This window comes from Fukomys damarensis, unplaced genomic scaffold (assembly GCF_012274545.1).
Source record: "Fukomys damarensis isolate Sample0158 unplaced genomic scaffold, DMR_v1.0_HiC HiC_scaffold_23, whole genome shotgun sequence".
NCBI classification, from domain to species: domain Eukaryota; kingdom Metazoa; phylum Chordata; class Mammalia; order Rodentia; family Bathyergidae; genus Fukomys; species Fukomys damarensis.
This window is the reverse complement of record NW_022900935.1, coordinates 38,000,815-38,023,170: the sequence shown is the minus strand read 5'-3', so window position 1 is coordinate 38,023,170 and position 22,356 is coordinate 38,000,815. Positions and strand designations below refer to the sequence as shown.

The following is a 22,356-nucleotide window of genomic DNA, read 5'->3' as shown; positions in this document are numbered from 1 at the left end:
TAAGTTTAGGTCTGATGGCTGATCAGAGAACTCCTCTGTGTACAGTGTTGGTCTCAGGAAGTTGAAAAACCCTGAGGGTGAGCCTCTGTTTGTCTGCCCATCTGTCTGTCCAACTGGAGAGGAGTCAGGGCAGATGTTTGGGCTCTGGGCCATATTCTTTACCTTCTGTGAATTGCAAGTGTGGGCAGTTGGCTTTAGCAATCTAGGGTGGGTGTGTTCCCAGGATGAGGCTAATATGACCTCTCTTTCCCGTTCTTCTGTGCTGAATGATGTGGAGGACCACCACATTAATCATGCCAAAAGCAGGCTGCAAGCAGTGCAGGTTGTAAAGAGTTCAACCCACAATTGGCTTATTTTAAGAAGTCAGTCTGACCAAAGCATATGAGATAACATGCAGCTGAGGTCAGAGTGACTTTTACCCAAATTCTGTTCCCAGCCTAACACAAGAACGCTTTGTCTCTTCTCTTACGAGCCTTGCCTGCATCAGCAACATATCCCTAGCAACCACACATGGCCACTTCAACCCGACCTAACCATGATTGTGTCACTAATAAATATCGATGGCTTTGGCTGGCCAGGGACTCTGTATGCTCAAGCCTTTGCTTGCTCAAGCGCTGGTCATCCTGGCTCCCCATATCTTTTTCTCTTTAATTCTGTGTCTAAGACTTTCTTCTCACCATGCATTATAGCACCAAGCAGGGGATCTGGATCTGCTGTGGGAGTCTCCAACAGAATAAAGTTCTTGTATTCACAAGAAGAACATCATTGGTTTCCACATGAGAGCAATGGACAGAATCAAGGGCAGATGTCTAAATTTAGACCACATGGTCAAATGCAGGCAAGAGGATGAGGGAGGATCACAGTGAGGTCTCCCTGCTGGAGACCACCAGGCATGGGTGAACACATTCTTCCTACTTTCCAATATCTATCCTTCCTTATACTCTTTATTTACCCTTTGGGTTCCTCACACAAACAGAAACAATATGATATTTAAACTTGAGTTTTCAATTTATTTCACTTAAAATTATGATCTTGCAGTGTATCGATTTTTCTACAAGTGTAGTGGCAAAACAGTACTCTATTATATATAAATAGCACACTTTCTTTATCCATTCATCTTTTGATAGGCATATGAGATGTTTTCAAGATTTAGCTATTATAAATTTGGGCTTGCTCTGTTTTCCTGATGTGGGAATTCACCACTATAAATTTCCCTCATAGGTCTGCTTTCATTGTGTCCCATACATTCCAGTATGTGGCATTAGCATTATTACTTAACTGTAGAAACTGTCTAATTTCTTCTTTAATTTCACCTGTGAGCCATTTGTTGTTCATGAAGGTACTATTTAATTTCTATGTGTTTATGCAGTTTTCATGGTTTCTTTTTTTTTGCCATTGATTTCCAATTTCATTGCACTATAATCTGATAACATGGATGGGATAATTTCAATTCCTTTGCATTTGCATAAGCATGTTCTATGAGCTAGAATATATAGTCTGTTGTGGGGTGGAACACTCTGTAGATATCTACTAAGTTCATTTGTTCAAAAGTTTGGTTCAGCTCTGATATTTCTTTGTTGATTTTTGCCTTGTTGCTTTGGTTATGTGTGACGGGAGGGCATTGAGGTCTGTCATTATAATAGTATTAGTGCTTATCTGACTTTTCATATTCATTGTGTTTTTTTTATATAGTTGAGTGTGCTTGTATTTGGTGCATAAATATTTATTATTGTTATCTCTTCCTCTTGGATTGTTTCATAAACAAATATGTAATGACTTTCTTTGTATCTTCCGAACAGTCTTGGTTTGAAATCTACTTTGTGTACAAGTAGAATAGCTACCCCTGCTATTTTCCTGTGTTCCTGTCCTATGGAGAATTTTTCATTTTGAATTTCTTTTAGAGTCAAATGTGTTTCTTGTGTGCACCATATTGTTGGATCTTGTTTCTTGATCCATTCTGCTGATCTTTTTTTTTTTTTTTTGGATTGGTGAATTAAGATCATTTACATTGATGATTATAACTGATATGTGCTGACTTATCCTTGTCATATCTTTTTGTTGGTTCCTTTCTTTCCTTTCTGTTTAATTGCTTGCTTTGCCTGGTGGATTCATTCTTTTGTGATTCATGGAATTGAAAAAAATCAGAATTTTTTTCAGTGGTGGTTCAGTGGTTGTGATTTCTTCAGGTGTTTTTTATTGTAGAAGCATCTTATTTCTTCATGTTGAAAGATAATTTTTGCAGGGTACATCAATTTGGGTTGGAGACTGTCTTCTTTTAGGGCTTGTTGTTTTCTTTCTTAGGGCTTGAAATACTTTACTCCAACCTCTCCCTAAGGGTTTGTGTTGAGAAGTCTGCTGTGATTGTGATGGGTTTTTCTTTATATGTGATTTGTTTCTTTTCTCTAACAGCTTTTAATATTGTCCTCGTGTGGGATTTCTGGAATCTTGTCTATTATATACCTAGGTATAGATTTTTTTTTTATCATGGCTTCTATCTGCCTCACTTATCTGTATGTCAAATTCTTTTTCCCTTTTGAGAAGTTTTCTGCTATTCAGTCAACTTTTTTTTTTAATGTCATTTGTGCTATCTCCTGCTTTTTCATTGACAGTGATCTAATGTTATTCTTCTTTGCACCATCTAGTGGTGTTGGATTGAATTTTTTCATGGTCCCTTACTATTTTTAAGAATTCTTTCATTGGATGAGTGCTACTCACATCCTTTAAGCAGGATATATGAAGTTCAGCTACCCCAGCCTTCACTATTCCCCATCACCTTCCTTGCTGAAGTCATAGGTGGTTGCTATCTTTCATCATGTCTGCATTTATGGTTTTTCTTGAAATAGACAAATTTACTTCCTACCCATGCCGCTATCAAAAACGGAAAAACAAAACCAGAACTGATGTGGTTGCCTCTTTCTAAAAACACGGAAATGAGCAAATTTCTCCATAAAGTTTTGTGTGAGCAATGCGTCCTCGTCTGGTATCCAGCCCTCACTCCTTGACATGTTGCCATCGCCCACATGCAGATTTCCACGAGCATCTCTCCATCCGGTCTGTGTGGGCTCTTTGTCTGCCACATTGCTGCGAACTTTAGTCTCATAACAAATAAGTCAGCTGGGGACTATTCCATTTGATTCAAGGCCACAGGATGAGGTAACACAATGATAATGAGCTGGTTTCCTTGCTGGGGAAAGGTCTGAACTCTAGATGTTTCCTTTTGGGCCAATGTAACAGCCTCTTAAGTGGCCCCTATACTTCAGCCTTGTTCTTATCCAGCTGCTACCTGTATTTTCCAGGTTTGTGTCCCGTGGCTTATTTTCAGACCCTTCCCAAGTCTGCCTCCAGTCTGGTCCCCTGTCACTCTCGTGTGTGCCTTCCAGGTTCTACTCTTCATGCACACAGATCCTGCCACCTGAGCCCCTCCCTAGCCAATACTGTCTTCTCAGATTCTCCAGGATTCTCTCTGCCCCTGTGTGATCACAGCCTAGAGACCGCCACCTCTCTGCTGTCCACTGTTCAGGACATGGAAGTCATCTTGCACAGTCCTTGCACCCTTGGTGCTTCCCAGGAAAGGACTCACAACTTGCCTCACTGCATTTCTGTCACAGAATCTGGTACAGCATCTGGTATACAGTGGGGAATGTTATTGAGTAAATAACTCACTCACTGTGTGGTCTTCCCGTGATAATAACTGGCAATAGGTATGCACTGATGGCCTTATAGATATTCTTTTTTATTAGAAAATTTTGGAATACACAGTGGTTGCATTCATTTTTTGAAATTGGTACCTGTATATATCATACCTTGATTATTCTTATTCCTTTATCTCCTACTTACCCTTCCCTTTCAGTTATGTGAAAATGTTTGCGGGGTACTGGCATGAATTCTCTAAAAATTTGGTAAAATTCGATGGTAAATCTTCTGGGGCCTGGGCATTTCTTAGCTGGCAGAGTGTTTATTACTGCATCAATTTTATTACTTATTACCGATCTTTATAGGGTTTTTATATCTTCTTGATTAAATGTTTTTAGGTCATATATGCTGTCTTAGTTACTTTTTTCCCACTGCTGAGACAAAATACCTGACACCCAAAGTTAAAGGGGGAAAGGTTTGTCTGGTTTACAGTTCGTGCAGGCTTCAGTCCGTAATCAACTGGCTCCAAAGCAGGGGCAACCATTCACGATGGCGGGGAAACAGCAAAAGTAACAAGAGACCGCAACAGCATCTTTCGGCCTCTTTTAGTTTATTCAGACTACTTAGGGTAGGCAGTGCTCATGCCCTTAATCCGGTGGCCTCGGGCCTATCCCCACCATGAATCAGTCACACACTCTGGATTCAGCCATCCCTGAAAAAGCTTGAGGCTTTAGGGGGAGATCTAAACACAAGCCATAACGTACACTTAGGATTTATCCACTTCTTCCAGATACTTCAATTTACTGGAATATAAATTTTCAGAATAATTTCTTACAGTCGTCCGTATTTTAGTGGTACCTGTTGTAATTCTGTCTTTCTCATTGTATTGATATTGGTCTTCTCTCTCTTTCGGTAATTTTGGGTAAGTTTTAAAAAATTTTATTTATCAGGGCCAGGGATTTAGCTCAATGGTACCACGCTTGCCTTGTAAGCGCAAGGTTCTGAGCATGACCCCCCAGTTAAAAAAATTATCCTTTCACAGAGCCAATGATTCATTGATCCTTTGTTATTTATTTATTTGTTTGTTTGTTTGTTTGTTTATTTGGTACCAGGGATAGAACTTGGGTCCTTGTGCTTTCAAGACAGGCAGCGGATCCATTGAGCTAAATCCCCAGCTCCTTTGTTTTTGAAAGTCTCAATTCCATTGATTTTAATTATGATCTTTATAATTTCTTTCTTTTTCTTAGTTTTGGATTTGGACTGTTTTTGTTTTTTTCTAGGCTCTTGAGATTATATATTTGGGACCACTCTGTTTTTCTAATGTAGGTGCTCATAGGTATAGATTTTCCTTTTTAAAACTTCTTTTATTGTGTCTCGCAAATTCTGATATGTTGTATTTCCATTGTCATTTGATTCTAGGAATTTAAAAATTCTTCCATGATCCATTAATAATTTAAGAGTGCATTATTCAATATCCATATGTAATTTCTGTGGTTTTTGTTTTGCTTTTGACTTCTAGTTTAATTCCACTATAACCTGATAAGATGAAAGAGATTATTTAAATTATTTTGTATTTGCTGTGACATGCTTTATTGCCTAAGACATGGTCTGTTTTTGAGAAAGTTCCATGAGCAGCTGAGGAGAAAATATGCTGCTATTCTCAGATGAATCACTTTGTAGATATATGTTTAGTCCATTCTTCCTAAGGTGTGGTTTAACTCTGATTTTTATTTTACTCTTTTGATCTGGGTGAGCTGTCTGTGAGAGTGGAGTATTGAAGTCCCCTATCGTGATTATACTGGTGTCCGTCTGTTCTTTTAGGTCAAGTAATATTTGTTTTATAAAATTGGGTGCAGCAACATTTGGTGTATATGTATTTACAATCGTTATCTCTTTTTGTTGAACTTTTCTCTTTACCAAGATGTAGTGGCCTTCTCTGTCTTCTGACTGGTTTTGGTTTGAAGTAAAGTTTGTCAGAAATTATAATAGCTACTCCTGATTTCTTTTGGGCTTCAGCTGCATGAAGTATTATTTTCCATCCTTTAATTTTCAGTGTGTGTGTGTGTGTGTGTGTGTGTGTGTATACATGTTTTTTTTTTGGAACCGGGGATCGAACTCAGGATCTTGTGCTTGCGAGGCAGGCAGCAGAGCCACTGAGCTAAATTCCTGGCCTGTACATTGTTCTTTGTAAATGAATTGTGTCTGTTGCAGGCAACACAGGGCTAATTTTTAATTTTTTTATTCAATCTACCAGTCTATGTCATTTTTTTTTTTTTGTACCAGGGATCGAACTTGGGTCCTTGCGCTTGTGAGGCAGTCCACCGAACTGCTGAGCTAAATCCCCGGCCCGGGTCTATGTCTTTTGATTAGAGAATTAAGGCCATTTACATTCAGTGTTATTATTAAAACATAGTTATTGATTTCTGCTATAGCTGTATTATTTTCTAGTGCTTTATTTCTTTTAAATTTTCTTTTGTTTATCTACCCTCCCAGTAAGATTTATATTTTGGGCTTTTGGATATTGACCTCAAGTCCACCGAACTGCTGAGCTAAATCCCCGGCCCGGGTCTATGTCTTTTGATTAGAGAATTAAGGCCATTTACATTCAGTGTTATTATTAAAACATAGTTATTGATTTCTGCTATAGCTGTATTATTTTCTAGTGCTTTATTTCTTTTAAATTTTCTTTTGTTTATCTACCCTCCCAGTAAGATTTATATTTTGGGCTTTTGGATATTGACCTCCTTCTCTTTATTTAGCATTCCTTTGATTGTTTTCTGCATTGCTGGGTTGGTAGTCATGAATGTTTTAGTTCATCTTTATGATTGATGACCTTTCTATGTCAGTTTTCACTGACATAGTAATCTATGTGAAATCATTTCACAAGACATAGTAATCTAGGTTGTGGTGGATTAACTGATGGTCAACTTGAAACACCCAGGTGAACTGAGTCAGCATGGTTCTGGGTGTTGTGGCCAATAGCATAAAAAGAACTGGAGGGGAAGATCATATGCTGTTGATTTTCTTAGAGAAGTTTGCTGAGGCTGGTTTTCCTGATACTAACTCAGCTGTTCTCATCATCAGAAGAGCTCGAGTCTTTGCCTTGAGAGTTGCTTCCTGGCTCTTTCTCGCTTCCCCCACTGGCCTTTGGGCCTTCCCAGCCTATCCTTGATAGGGACTTGCATGGTACATTGCCGTGAGTTCTTGGCCTCTGACTGAGCTCGCAGAGAACACTAGCTTGGCCACTAGGCCTTCAGCGGGACTTGTGTGGGACATTGCTGTGAGATCTAGGCCATTGGATAGATTCTTTGGGTCTCTGGGGTGTGGACAGATCTCTTGCACTCTTCTGCATACAACTTTTTGGGTGAATATTATAAAATAATCCCATCAGTTATGTTTCTTGCATTAAATCTATTTTTGCAAACCCCGATTACAACATTGATTATCTTAGTTGGCTGTTATTTATTTTATTTTAGGCCTTGCAAAACTTCACTTTAAGCTCTCTTGGCTTTTCAAGTTCATATTAAAAACATGCCAGTCTGGTGGTTTGCCTTCAGAGGTTATTTTGCATTTTCATGTAATAGCTTTTACTGTCCTCTCTTTGTTCTGAATTTCTGGGATTTTTGACTCTATGTCATGGCGAGCTTCCTTTCTGGATGTGTCTATTTGGGGTTCTAAATGACTCATTTAGTTGGGTATTCATCTCATTTCCTCTTTTTTTGGTACCAGGAATTGAACTCAGGACCTTGCTCTTGCCAGACAGGCGCAGCGCCTCTGAGCTACATCCCCGTCCCCTTTCATCGCATTTCCTAGATTTGAAAAATTTTCTGAAATAATTTCATGCAGGGCATTAGTTTTGTATCATCATTCTCTTCTTCTACTCCCTCCCCAAAACCAGCGACCCTTAAGTTTGTCTTTAGAGTGGTTTAGGAGCTCTCAGATCATTTTTGATTCTCTCTCTTTCTCTTTTCCAGCATTACTGAGTAATCGTTCTAGTACATCAACTTTGTTCTCAGGTTCTGCTGTTCTGTCTTTTGACCGATCTTGTCTACTGGCAAAGCTTTCATTGGAGTGTTTTGTTTTTATTTTTTTGTCCACTGTCACAACTTCTTCTTGATTCCCTTTCATAACTTCTAATTCTTTTCTGAAGTCCATTTTTCATATTCTGCATTATCTTTCTTAATTCGTTCAGACAGTAATTTGTCTCTTCTTTAATCCTTTTCACTACTTGTGTTTTGCTTTTTACCTGGGAATTCATCCACTGTGGTGCCTGTGAGATATGTTTCTGAGGATGTCTGAATTTATGGAGGCATTTTGTTGCCTTGATTTCTTATGATTCTTATTTTCTTTTTGTGTGCTGAATATTGTAAATCAATTGGGATAGAAAATTCCATCACTATAGTAGAGATCTCTTTAGTAAGTGGATCTCTTCCTGTGATGTGCCCTTGGCTTTGGACATGCCTCAGAGTGTAGGCACCTCCTGAACCTATTTAAAATATTTGGGTTAGTCCCTATGACTGCCTTGTGAAAAAAGAACAACTTTTGGTAATAGCAACATCTGAAGAGCCAGTCATATATCAAGATATGATTTAAAACTTGTTTAAAAAGTTTTTGAGTCTTTCAATAGCCCAGGAAGGCAAAGGAATAGTACTGATGGAAAGTGGGCTAGGAAATAGGAGGAAAAAAAAAAAGGAAAAATAAAGAGGACAATCAAATGAAATAAAATAAAACCAAACTGATAAAAATGACAATAAATAGGTTTTGATGGCATCATCATATCATCATCATCATTGTTATTGGTTTTTTAAGGCCAGGTCTTCCTTCATAGTGCAGGCTGGCCCTGAACTTGCTATGTAGCCCAGGCTGGTCTCAAACTCACAGTGATCCTCCTGCCTCAGCCTCCTGAGAGCTGGGATTACAGGTGTGTGCCATGACACCCAGCTCGTTGATGGTATTATTTTTATGTTTGGACAGGAGGGGGTGTGAGAGGAAGTTTGAGAGGTTGTATGTGAGGATGAATACAAAGAAGAGGAAAAAAAGGAAATAAAAGAGCAAAGTGTAAGATGCTTTATGGGGATGGGACCAATGAATGAACTAGCAGTAATCCAACGTCAAAAGACTCGGAAGTGACCCTTAGTGAGGGACAACCGAGTAGGCCATTGTAAATCATTGCAGAAGCCAAACCAATAATCAGCTACCACGCACAGTTGCATACACACTTAGTGGGGATTATAGACACGCTTCATTGCACCTGGCTTACATGTATGTGCTCTGCCCGCTACCTCAGGTTTACTCTTGGTCCTTCACAGTGAATATTTCATTTTTGTTATTGTACCACTTGAGTTTGATCTGTCTTTAAAAAAAATCCTTTCTAGTTTTACTGGAATTCTCTATTTGATGAAACATTATGTCTTAGTCAATTTTCTTGTTGCCGGGACAAAATGCCCGATACCCACAAACTAAAGGAGGAAAAGTTTAGTTTGGCTCACACTTTATAAAGGCTTCTGTCCGTAATCAGCTGGTTCCAAGGCAGCACAGAATGGTAGAGGGACGTGGCAGGGCAGAGTTGCTTGTAGCATGGCAGCAGGGGAACAGAGTGAGTGAAGGTAGGAGCAGGGAAGAGACAACCTCTTCCAAGCTAATCACTAGTGACTCACGTCTCACCAGATCCAAGGAGATTAATCCACTAATCATAATCATGCATCCGTGACCCAATTACTTCCTCAAAGTCCCACCTTTGAGTGCATGAGGCTTTGGGAAAACATTTACATACAAACCATAACACATCATCATCTCACTTGACGTATTTAGGTGTGATTTTAGTTTTTATAGTAGTTGTTTTGAAATCTCTGTTAAGTCTAACATTTGGGGCCCCTAAAAGCCAATTTCTGTTGCTTGTATTTTTTTCCTTTGTATGGATCTTCCATAGCTTTGTGGTTGTTATTGAAAGTTGAAGATTTTAGATATTATGTTGTAGCATTTATGTTTTCCTTTTTTGAGATAGGGTCTTGCTAAGTTGCCCAAGCTGGCCTAGAACTCATGACCTTCCTGATTCAGTCTCTCAGGTGTAAGGGTTCCAGGTGTGCTACCTAGCTTATATAACAACTCTGGTTGCTTATTCTTCCCAAGCTCTTTTCTGGGGTTATTGTTCAGTGACTTGGATGAATATTTCAGTAGAGTCTATTTTGTTCACATTGTGAAACTTCTGATACCACTCTTCAGATCACCCTAAGCTGGGATTTCAAGCATGGCTCTCTTTGTTATTCTCCTTTCCCAATCTCTCTCTTAAACTGTCTGCCTCTATTGGGATCATGCCCAGCGTTAGCCTCCACTAATGGTAGGCTAATTGCTCTACTATTTTTAGTAGTATTGCTCTGGAGCAATAATTTCTCCATTTGCTTCTCTAGACTTCTCTAGTTTCTGCACTGTGTGTGTGGCCTTGCAATCTCCAAGCTCCTGGAGCGTATGGCAGCCAGTCCCATTCAGCCCCCTTGGGTGGTGTCTTTTCAGAGTTCTTACAGTGAAGTAGCTCCATATGAATTAGTCACTTTCCCTAGATCCAAGGGGGCAGATTCTCAGGAAAATATGTGTGTGTGTGTGTGTGTGTGTGTGTGTGTGTGTGTGTGCGCGCGCGCATGCGCGTGTGTTAGATGTCAGCAAACCCCATGATGCAGTAGCATCTTTCTCAAGGCAGAGAGTCACTGTGCCTTTTCAGCATGATCTGGCTTTTCGTCCTAAGCAGAGGGAAGCAGAGTCTTCCTGGGCTGCTGTGTCTCAGCCCAACGCATAGTGATTTTTCCTTATATTTGTAATTTCGTATATTTTAAAAACCTTGTGTTACTTTCCGGTGGCCAAGCCCTTTCACTCCAACACTGTGTGATAGTGAATAATTTCTGTCATTAACTTTTGCTCCCACACTGCAGAAGCCAGATGCCAGCGAAGCTCCACAGGGTACAGGAAGCTGCTGTGTGATCACCTGCAGCCAGGAAGCAGAGCCTTTCTCTCCTGTGCTGTTTCCCCAATTCCCCAAATTAGCTTTGGTGCCAAGAATGAAAGAAAGAGTATTTTCTCTATTTTCAGAGAGCGGGCAAAAGTTAGGTTTGGAAGAAGCAATAAATTGATAACCAGCACAAACTCAATGACTGGTCAACACAGAAATGTTAATGAGTTCTGGTATTGTCATACCGTGGAATGGTGGTCGGAATGATTCTGGTGTGGTGGCACCTGCCTGTGATCCCAGCACTCTGGGAGGTTGAGGAAGGAGGATTTCAAGTTTGAGCCCTCGTGACTTAGAGAGACTCGGTCTCAAAATAATAGAAAAGACTGGGACTGTGACCCTGGGTTAAGTCTCCAAAAGAAACTAAGGAAGGGAGGGAGAGGGAGAGAAAGGAGAGGGCAGGGGAGGGAATATGAACCAATATACATCATGTGGGAGGAGTTCACACAGTGTTGAATGGAAGAAGCTAGGCAGAAAGAAGGCTGTCTACGTGACTACCTTTATGTGAAATTTAGAAACCAGCAAAATGAGTCTTGGATGTCAGAAGGACAGTAGTCACCCTTGGGAGGTGTGCATTGGGGGTGGTCATGGTGATGGGGACAAGGACAAAGCCCACTGGTATTAGTAATGTTATTTGGCCTGACTTGGAATCTGGTTTCACAAGTTTGTTCATTCGGGAAAATTCCTCAGGCTGAATATTTACAAACTATGTGCACTTTTACACATGTATATGTGTCGCAGATTCAGCGGTACCTTGGTTCACAAGTTGAATTCTCTCCGTGACTGTGGTCACTGACTGAATTGCACAAGAGCTGAATCCAATTTCCCCGTAAGGCCAACATTGAACCCAGCTGTGAATTTGAGTCAGTTCTTTTCCATTTTGGTCTGTGGCCAGAATCGTGGAAGGAATTAAGTCTGTGAACCGAGGTAGATAAATAAAATTCTACCTAAAAATGAGAGGGTATTCACGCACCTGTATTTATTGTAGCATTGATCACCTTACCTCAGAGGTGGAAGCAACGTGAATGTCCACGGATGGGTGAATGGATAAGCAAAATGTGGTTTTATGGCTATAGCCCGGTGTGACACTTGCCCGGCACGGAGAAGGCCCTGGATCCCACCCCCAGCACTGGGAAGAAAAAAATGACAAATTTGAACTGGATGTTATTCAGCCTTTTAAAAGAAGGAAATTTTGTCACTTGCTACAACATGAATGAAGATGGAAGGCAGTGAGCTAAGTGGAGCAAGCCAGTCAAAAAAGAAAAACATTATGTCATTCGACTTACAGTTAGTATTAGACTCCTACCAGAACTGTGGTTGTCAGGAGTTGGGAAGAGTAAGGAAAGTTGTTCAGATTCCCTATCTGTAAAAGGAATCTGCTAATGGTACTCGACATTGAAGGCTTTCAGAAGTTTGAGTTTAATAATCCAAATCTCTTGTAATGGCACTGGCATGTTGTAAGTTTGTCGGAAGGGTCAGCTGCTTCTAGTTTCATTCTGACCATCTCATGCTTTTCTCCTTGTGAGAAAGACAGACTCAAATTGTGAGGTTCAGGGAGGACATGTGTGAAAATGACTGCAATATGTTTAGTACGTGACAAATGATAGCTTGTAATTATATTTCACAAAGTATTCAGATATCGGCTTGTGATTAAAGAGACCATGTTAGTTTAAAAGCACACTTGGTAAATATGTAACCTGTGTACCATTACTCACACCTTCTGAGCTTGCCCTATCTCTGCTGATTACATTACCATTTTAGTCTGAACACAAACACAGCTTAAGGATCTTCAGTAACCCAGAGCTTTGGGCGTGCAACGGTGAGTGTTAACACAGGTGTCCAAACAGATTTGCCAGGTAGGGCAGGAGAAATCTAGCACAGAGCCAAAGAGGGTGAGGTTATTGACTTTGACAACTGACTTTCTTCAATTCAGTGTCTTTTTCCTACTCAGCCCAAAACCGGCTGCTCCTCTGCAAATTTACATCCACACCAGTCTTTGCTGCCCTGACAGTACTGCAGAGTAGATCATTTATAAACTAGGGAAGTTTGTTTGGTAAGGACAGGAACATCGCACCAGCAATGGGTTGAGAAATGGCACCTCCTGTCATTCCTGGCAGAAAGGGAAGCGTAATTGTGTTTGCAAGACAGAAAACCTGGGCTGAACTAATTCTTTTATTGGGAGCTCACTCCAGACACAACTCAGCTCCTCCCTTCATAGTGGACTGAACATCTTCAGGAGGCCACTGCCCAATCACCTTGGAAATGTGCCATCCCTCAATACTGTTACAATGGCAATGAGATCTCAGCACGAGCATCGGAGGGGACAAATATTCAAATCACAGCGACACAATTATTGAATTAAGGCCTTGAGTCCGGGGAACCGGAAAACCCAACTCCCTATCTGAACAAAACATGCAAAGAGCCCACTGTACATGCAGGAGGCAGGAGAGAAACATGAGAAGCCTTAGCCGTAGACCTGCCGTCATGATCCTCACCTCTTCTCCTCCTCACCTTCCTCCTCTTGTCTCCAACAGGGGAACATACTAGAGAAGCGGAGAATCTGCTCCATGCTAAAATTCATCCGCTTTGTGCACAACATACTGTCCATAAAGAAGACCCTAAAGTGGTGGTGACCGACCTGCGCTCTGGGACGATCCCTGTTCCAGCCCAAGGCAGTGGCCCCCGGCGAGGCATCTTCTACCATGGACGAGGTGCGATGTTCGGCAGCCTGGGTAAGAGGCTTCCCTGTGGTGTGGGAAAGGAAAGGCCTTGCGACACCAGAGCTTCACCCAAGATCCCAGGAGAAGCCACTGAGTGAGTCAATGGAATCAGCAGGGGGAGCTTCTTCAGGGAGAACCGAGACACGGCGTGGGACGCACGTTAGCGGAAGGGTGGCCACCTCCCCAGGCAATGGATCCTAGTATGTGACAGTCTGGTCCTGGTAGGAACAGGGGAGTCTCAGTGGAGTTGCCACTTTCCTGGGAGGGACTCCTCATCCTCCTTCCTACTCACAGCCACAGCCTGTCCAGCCTGTGCGCGATGACCCCTACTCCTGCTCTGCCCTCCACTCTGCAGTCCCCTGGGACCCAAACCCGTCTTCTCTCGTCCACACTCTTCACCTCTGCGCCCTACAACTTAGCCTCTGCTTCAGTGCTCACCCCTAGACCCAGCTTCTGCCTACAGAGGGATCTTTTAAAACAAGTCAGAGCTTGTCCCTGCTGTGCTCCAGCCTCTCCTGCAGCCCTTTGCGGGGCCCCAAACCACTCCCCTCCACCTCCGTCACCCACCTTCTGCCCTCCATCTGCTGCAGCCCCGTGACCCACTGGGTTCTCCCACCTCGTCCTTTACACCTGCAGAGCCACGAGGCTCTCAGGAAGCCTTGCCCTGACTTTGGCTGCCTGCCCCTCTTCTCTGATCTGATCAAGTGGCCCTCCCAAAGTGGCCGTACTCCTATCAGACCTCAGGACTCCGACCCACCCTGGATCCTGTCTCCTCCCTGACCTCATCCTCGTTAAATGTCTGTCTGTGCTCCTTGTTTACTGTCTGGAATTTGAACCTCTCAGAATTTGAGCTTCAAGAGTGCAGGGAAGGCTGCTATTGTCTTGTCCCCAGAGCATAGATCCTGTTTTTTTTTTTTTTTTGAGTGAAGGAATGAATGAGTGATAGATATAACTGGATGGGTGCATGGGTGAGTGGCTGCCAGCAGGGACTGGGTTTCCAGGGAACGAATGGATTGATGCGTGCATGTATATATACACTAACATCAAAATTTCCCCATCGAGAAAGGTCACCTTCTCCCCGTGGGTAAACTCCTTTAAAAGCCGTATGTCCTTACTGCCACCTGGTGGTGGTGCTGACTGTCCCTCACCAGGTAGCATTCCGTAGCTTCAGCTGCAGAAAGTCATTTCAGACATTGACTGTGAATAGCTCCTCTCTGTGGGATTCACCCTATGGGAATGTCTTTCCTCTCTTAAGCCCCTAGGTCAGTGGTGGTGAGCCTATGGCTCTTGTGCTGGAGCTGGCTGTTTGTTAACACTGAAAGCCCTAAAAGGGTCACCATCACTACCCTGGGTTTTCTATCCTCCAGGTGCCTGCCTGTGCTGATCTCTTGTGTGCAGAGGTAAGAGCAGGGGAGGCATCGGCGAATGTTCACTGAGCACCATTTAGCCGGCACAGGGGACACAGAGGAGAACAAGAAAGACCCAGCTTCTACTCTCATGGGCTGATGAGACAGCTGAACTATGCAGGAGAATTAATTTAAATCAGTCGTTTTCATCTGGATTACCCAGCTGGAGTAGAGAGTGACACAGAGTCATTGCAACTGAGTCCCTCTCATCTGGCCAAGTGTTTCCAAGAAGGCCGTGTTTGAGCTCAGGCCCAGGAGGAGCGTCCAGGTCTGCAGAGAAGGAGCAGGGCGGGCCATTCTGAGCCAGGGGGAGAGACCTGAGACAGCCTGGGGAGGCAGATGCCCCAGGCTCCAAAATGAAGGGCGTAGCAATTCTTAGTCAGTGGGACAAGTCGTACTGTACTCCATTGAAATATTTAAAAAAATACTGCAAAAGCTACAACGAGCAAAGTATCAAAATTCATATACCAGCAGGAGTCAGGATTTATACAAGTGCAAAGTCAGAGACTATTATTTATGCCTTTGGTTGTTTTGCTCATCATGGCATGTTTTGGGGTTAATTTTGATGTGCTACACCACTGCATCATAACATTTATCTGAAAGGCTGAGGGTCCTGGTGCCCTGGGTTTTGCACCCACACTGGATGCCTCACTTGCTGTACCCTGATCCAGCCCTGCTCAGTGTAAACCGCAGGGCAGCAAGGGCAGAGCTCTGAAGCAGGAGCAGCTTGGGCCCAATTAAGTTAAGGCGGGACAGCAGGCAGTGCAGCTGGACCAGTTGGCAGGGCCCAGGTCAAGGCCAGCAGAGGTCTCGTCTTTGGCTGTCCTTAACCTCCCTTGGGAGCTTTAAGATCGCTGCCACCCCAGCCTTCCTCCAGGCTCACCGGGTCGCTTTCGAAGGTGGCCCTAGGCCTTGGGACTTCTAAAAGGTCCCAGATGAGCGAATGTGTAACAAGGCTGTCACAAAGGTGCAAACCTTTGTCATAGGCACTGACCCTTGACTCAGCCGAGCCCCCAGTGTACCTGTTTGCATTTCTGCTCCATCATCGCTGAAGAAGGTGCACCATCTCCCTCTCACAAGCTCCCCTGAGCACAGGAATGGCCTGGTGTGAGTTAGAAGATGCTGACGCCTGAGCCCCCATCTATAGATCCTGATCACAGAGGTTGGGATCAGCCTGGCAGCCGTGGACAGGCTCCTTACTCCTCTATGTGTGGACAACAGGATGCGGGAAGGGCAGTTGGAGGAGCACTTGGCATGTTCTAGGACTGGCACTGCAGCCATATGCCCTGCCCACCAATGTGAATGGATCTGCCTCCTAGAACTTCAGATACACAATCCTTTTACAACTTGCTTCTCATCCAGTTATCCCTAATCAGTATCAATGCACAATATTATTAATGTTCCCAGCAGGCATGCCCAACTGACTGAGTTCTGACATCATGCAGTGTAGATCCCCTGTGGCTTCCTGTTCCTCAATTCCCTCAGCATAAAGTTGAACATTGCAGAAAGTGAAGCCCAAGGTCTACCTTTTCCTGGGCATTCATGCGATTGGGCATTCACAAGTCTGGCTTTTCCCAGGAAAGATTTACCCGAATCACTTCAGAGGTGGCTAGAGTAGGAGCAGAGATAGGACATCTGGCTTTGCTCATGCTGACTGTTCTCCTGGGGGCTGGGTGGGGAGATGCTGAGCCTTCCCCTTGGGCTGCGCTGGGCCTGGTTTTGTCTTGCAGATTCTTACCACAATCTGCGCAGTTTCCTGGCCTGGGAGATGGACTCTGTGGTGTGGGGTGCGTTTCTGAGACAGTGCTTGGCTTTTCCATGGGGAGAAGATGGTGTGGAGGAGGTGGTGGTGGTGGGGTTCTTAGGTGGTTATAGAACAAAGAGCAAGGCCCTGAGCCCAGAGGTGCTCATGGACAGGTGCCTGTGACAGGCCCAGCTCCATCCAGAGCAGCATAAACCCGGAAAGAGGCCCATTGCAGGGTGGTGTGTAGATAGGCCCTGTGAGACTGAATCTTTCTTCACACGGCTCAAACTGCTTCCGAGTGTTATGTGGCCAATTAGGAAATGATACGGAAAGGTGCACCATGATGAGAACAGATCTTAGTAGTGCAATACTCCGGGAAAAAAGCTTTTTAAAATTTAATTGATCCTGATACTTTAAAAATTAATAATGTGTAGTTTTTATTAACATATATTTGCAATGTATAATAGCGATGTTTGTTTTAGGGGATCGATACAAGCCTATAACACATCTTGGTCATTTTTGATCCCTTTACTCTCCTCTCTTGGATTTCCCTTCCCCCGATCCCCTTCCCCGTCTCCAAAAAGTCTGCCTCCTATTTTTTTAAACCATCTCTCCTTTATTTTAGTCATTTATTTACTATTTAAGGGGATACTTAGCTTTCTGGTCTGACTTATTTACATAGCTTTATGGTCCCAAGTTCCATCCATTTTCCTGCCAATGGTATTGTTTGATTCTCCTTTAGTTTAATAACAGTCCATTGCATCTGTACTGTATTTTCTTTCTTTATTCCTCTGTTGACAGGCATGTAGGCTGGCTATTGTGAACGGCATTGGTATAAGCAGGGGTATGGATGGATCACACAGTGTGATGTCTTTAATTCTTCTGAGAATAGCTCTAGGAGAGGAACAGCAAGTCAAGTGGAATTTCTCTTTTTAGTTTTTGAGACATCTCCATACTGATTTTCATAGTGATTATAGTAACTTTACATTTCCACCAGTACTATGTTTGAATTCCTCTTCCTTTACGTCCTCACCAGTATTTGTTGATATTGCGTTCTTTTAATTAATTCATTAATAATTAATTAATTTTCCGTACCCAGGATCAAACTCAGAACGTTGTGCTTGCCAGGCAGGAGGGGCACCACTGAGCTACATCCCTGTCCCCTGCTACTGCGTTCTTATCATAGCTATTCTGCCTGGGATAAGACAGAATTCTAAAGTTGTTCTGATTTTTACTTCCCTAATGGCTAAAAACAATAAATACTTTTTTTCCCCATGTACCTTTTGGCCATCTGTACTTCTTTTGAGAATTGTCTATTAAGTTTCATTTGCCTATAATTTTGATGGGACCATTTGGTTTTTTGACGTCAAGGCATCAGTTGTGATTTTATAATATATATTATTATATTAATATATATATTATTATATTATATTACTCAGGGCCTCACACTCGCCAGGCAGGTGCTGTGCTGCTGAGCTATATACCAGCCCTCTAAATATTAATACTTTATCAGAAGAGTAACTGGCAAATTTTTTTTCATTCTGTATCTGAGAATAGATACAGAATAGAAAAGACACTCTCTGTTGACCGCTTCCTATGTGCTCTTTAATTTGATATAATCTCAGTCCTTGATTCTTCATATTATTTCCTGTGCTATTAGCGATCTGGTCGTAAAATCTTTGCTTGTTCCTGTGGCTTCAAGTATTTCTTCTATCTTGTCTTTCAGCAGTTTTAATGTTTCTGTTTTATGTATAGATTCTTGATTCACTTTGGTTTGATTTTAGTACTGGGTGAGAAATATGGCTCTACTTAGTCTTCTGTATGTGGATAAACAGTTTTTCCACCATTATTTTTTTAAAAAATATTTTTCCTCAAGGTACGTTTTTGGCCTCTTTGTTACAAATTAAATGGTTAAAGATGCATGGGATTTGTTTCTCTGCCTTCTGTTCTGTTCCATTGGTCTATGTGTCTATTTTTGTGCCCGTGTCATGCAGTTTTTGTTGCTACAGCTTTGTAGTATAAATTGAAATCCAATATTGTGATGCCTCCTGCTTTGCTCTTTTTGGTAAGGATTGCTTTATCTGTTCTGAATGAATTCTGTATGCATTTTAGGATTTTTTTTCCTAGTTCTGTGAACAATGTTGTTACTTTAATAGGGATTGCATTTAATCTATAGACATCTTTTGGTAACTTGGCCATTTTAACAATATTCTGCTGATCCAAGAACAAGGCGTATCTTTCCATTTTCCATTGTCCTCTGTAATTTTCTTCAAAGTTCTGTAATTTTTATTCTGGAGATCTTTCACCTCCTTGTTTAGTACGATTTACAGGCATTTATATTTTGAAGCTATTATGAGTGAAATTGTTTCCCTGATTCCTTTCTTACTGTGTTCAATATCGGTGTCTAGAAATGCCATTGATTTTTATGTCCTGATCCTTTTAAAATAAAGGTAAAAACTAAATAAAAAGAATACCTTCTAAGAATACACATAGACACAAAAGGAGGATGTAAAAAGAAAAGAAAAGGGGTGATGGATCAAAAATTCAGGGTAACCCCACTCCCAGTAGGGGCAGCACTGAGTTAGAGGAAGATGGTAGGGAGAGAGAGGGTTGGCTTTAGATCATGGCCAAGACCTTGCCACGGTTGTGCTGATGGTTCTGCTGATGGTTCTGTAGGTACTCATTGCACTATTAAGATAGTTCCCTACCTACCTGCCAGCTGTGCAGGAATACACATGGAGAGTTTCTAAAGATACAGCCCTAGTTCTTTGAGGGGGGCACTTTTCTGTGTGTGGAGGGGCAATGGGAGCTGGTTTTGCTCCAAGGGGACATAACAGCAGGTCAGGCAAGTGAGAAAATTAAAACCGCTCTGTCACTTTCCCTCTCCAATGGAACTCATCCGCTTTGGCTGCCCCAAGGCTGGGTAGAAAGTGCGTCTGTATGACTTGAACAAGTAACTTAGAATCTCTGTCCTCTCAAATGAGACTCCCCAGAGAAGTATCTTTCCAATACTTAGTGTTCTACTCCCACCAGCTGCTGTTGTGTCTGAAATTCTACCACTGGAGCTCAATCTCCTCAGGAATAATGAGCCCAGAAAAGTGTGAGTGAACACTGGTAACTATATTTTGTAGGAAAGTGCTCAGTGCTTCATTAAGACACCTGGTGTGTGGGATAGAGCAGTTCCAGGAGAGCAATTGGTGGATGGAATCAGCTGGAGGAAGGGCTTGAGGCTGCCAGAGGGCAGTAGTGGTTGGTGCCTGGGAGGAGATGCCGAGAGATGCTGACATCCATGGAGATACCAGAGGGGTCCATATTTCCCAGCTTCTCTACAAGACATAAGTGTGAAGAGCAGCCCGACACTTAGAGAAAATGGGTGTCTTGAGTTCCGGTTCAGGTTGCTCAATCTGGTGGGTTTCCTCAGTCAGTATGCTTTTTGTAACCAATTACCATATACAGGATGGCTCACTGTGTGAGTTAGATTTTTGTCATTGTAATAAATACCTAGATAATCAGCCTAGGGAGAGAAACAATTTGTTTGTGGCACACGGTTTTAGAGATTTCAGTCCACAATTGGTTCATTACACTTCACTGGGCATATGGCAGAGCAAAACTGCTCACCTCTTGACGAGCGTGGGGGGAAGGGGGGGGGAGAGAGAGAGAGAGAGAGAGAGAGAGAGAGAGAGAGAGAGAGACTTCAAGGGAGTCCTTCAATGACCTAAAAATCTCACATTAAGTCACACCTTAAAGTTTCCACTACCTTTCAATAGCATTATCCTGGGACCAGCATCTAACGTATGGTCCTTTGGTGAACCCTTATGATCCAAACTATAGCATTCCTCCCCTTAGACCCCAAAGTTTCAGGTCTACCTTACAGTGCAAAGTATTTTACATCCATCTCCAGGAGCTCCCAAATTTAAAAAGGATTTAGCATTGTTCAAAACTCCTGACTCTGGGCTAGTCCTCTGCATTCAGATGAAATGGGGCTGCCCTTCTTTACTTCTTAGGGTCATTCTGAGGATGGAACCAGGTTGCTTTCCTGAGGGGTGGTGGAGGACGCCATCCAAACAGCTGCAGCACATTCATGCACACCTATCTTTTGTTTTCTCTTTCCTCCTTAGGTACCACCAGCTTCCTGACTACCATCACCCTGTCATTTACCAGGACTGCCTGATCGCCACCATGCACTTCCTGAAGGGGTCGAGAGCCTATGGAGTAGGACCCTCCCAGGTGGTAATCTGTGGAGAAAGCATAGGAGGGTCAATTGTGGCCATGGTTACCCAGGCTTTGGTGGGCAGAACTGATCTTCCTCAGATCCGAGCTCAGGTTCTGATTTCGCCATTTCTCCAGGCATTGAATTTACAGTTACCATCTTTTCGTCTAATGAAAAATGTCCCATTCCTCACCTGGGACATATTCATGATGTTTCTGTGTAGATACTTGGCCGTTGATCTCTCTTGGCAAGATGCCCTGGTGAAAGGTGCTTGTGTACTGCCCGAGGACTAGAGGAAGTACCAGAAATGGCTCAGATCTGACAGTATTCCCAATACATCCAAAAGCAAGTTTCCTGGGCCTTTTAATGAGTCTGCCTATGTGGAAACCAAACATTGGTTTGATGTAAAAAATTCACCCCTCCTCGCAGATGATGAGATCATCACTCAGCTTCCTGAGGCCTTCCTGGTGAGTTGTGGTCAGGACATCTTTCTTGATGATGCCCTGCTCTACAAGAAGCGCCTAGAGGACCAGGGGGTCCCAGTGAGCTGGTACCATGTGGAGGATGGCTTTCATGGATGCTTAGTTCTTTTTGATAGGAAGCCTTTCTCTTTCCCGTGCTCCTGGGACAGTGTGAATGCTGTGGTCAATTACATAAAAGGTCTATAAAGGGCTGTGTGTATAGCTCCATGTTAGAGCACTGGCCTAACATATAAAAGCCCTAGATTTGACCCTCAGCATTACAAGAAAATTAACTTTTAGGAATGAAAGAGATGTACAGTAGTAACCCTGTAGCTGGGAGTAATGTAAGACAAAGATGCCTCAGGCACAAGACGGCCACCAAACCTTTGTTGACTTTATGGTGCTATGGAAAGAGATGCTGAGTCTGTCATGGCCAAGGCATGAAGGACGGAACAGGAGATAAGAACTGTCCAGCTGCATATTCAAGAAAACCCAAACCCAGTGCTATCAGTGTCCATTCTGGAACCTAGCGACATTCTGTGACTTTCTTATTCAAGTGAAATAAATATCAAAGCCATGGAAAAATGCTTATAAATTAAAAAAAAAACCCTAGTCCATAAGGTCTATGTAGAATAAATGCCAACAATTTATCACGTTGTCCATGGTGAACCCACATGCAGGACGATAAACACTGATGGTTCGATGACTTTGCTGGGGGGGTGGTCACCTCATTGTTCCTGAGTCGGCTCAGCTTGCACTGGCTCCAGCTGGCCTGACCTGTGCTCTTGCAATGATTCTTTCCCTGAATCCAGCTACCCATGGACTGGAATACAGGAAGATTTAGGGAAGTTTAGGAAAACAGAGACCCAGGAAAAGAGGTAATAGGAGAGGAATGGAAGAAATGGTGAGCTCCGGGGAGCCACATGTTTTGCTTTGGCTATCAGAATCCCTAAAGTTGACCCATGGCTGCCAAGGGGAGCTTCTCAGAGCCAAAGAAGCTCTTTGCAAGCTCTGAATGCTGTCTGGGTTATGGCAAGTGCATTTCCTGAGAGACACAGGTGTGGCCTCTATTCCCCAGTGAGCCTTCGTCTTTTACCACTTCTACAACGGGCTTTCCCTTGCTTGGCCAATGCCCCTCTCTGCTCACAGGGAAAGTGAAATGAATCTTGGTCTGGCGTGCTGGGG

General features: G+C 42.9%; 1 pseudogene; it reads left to right on the top strand.

The window, feature by feature from the left end:
- The window catches only part of LOC104864919, a 40,397-nt pseudogene extending 19,019 nt beyond the window's left edge, over positions 1–21,378 (top strand).
- The last annotated feature ends 978 nt before the right edge of the window (positions 21,379–22,356 follow it).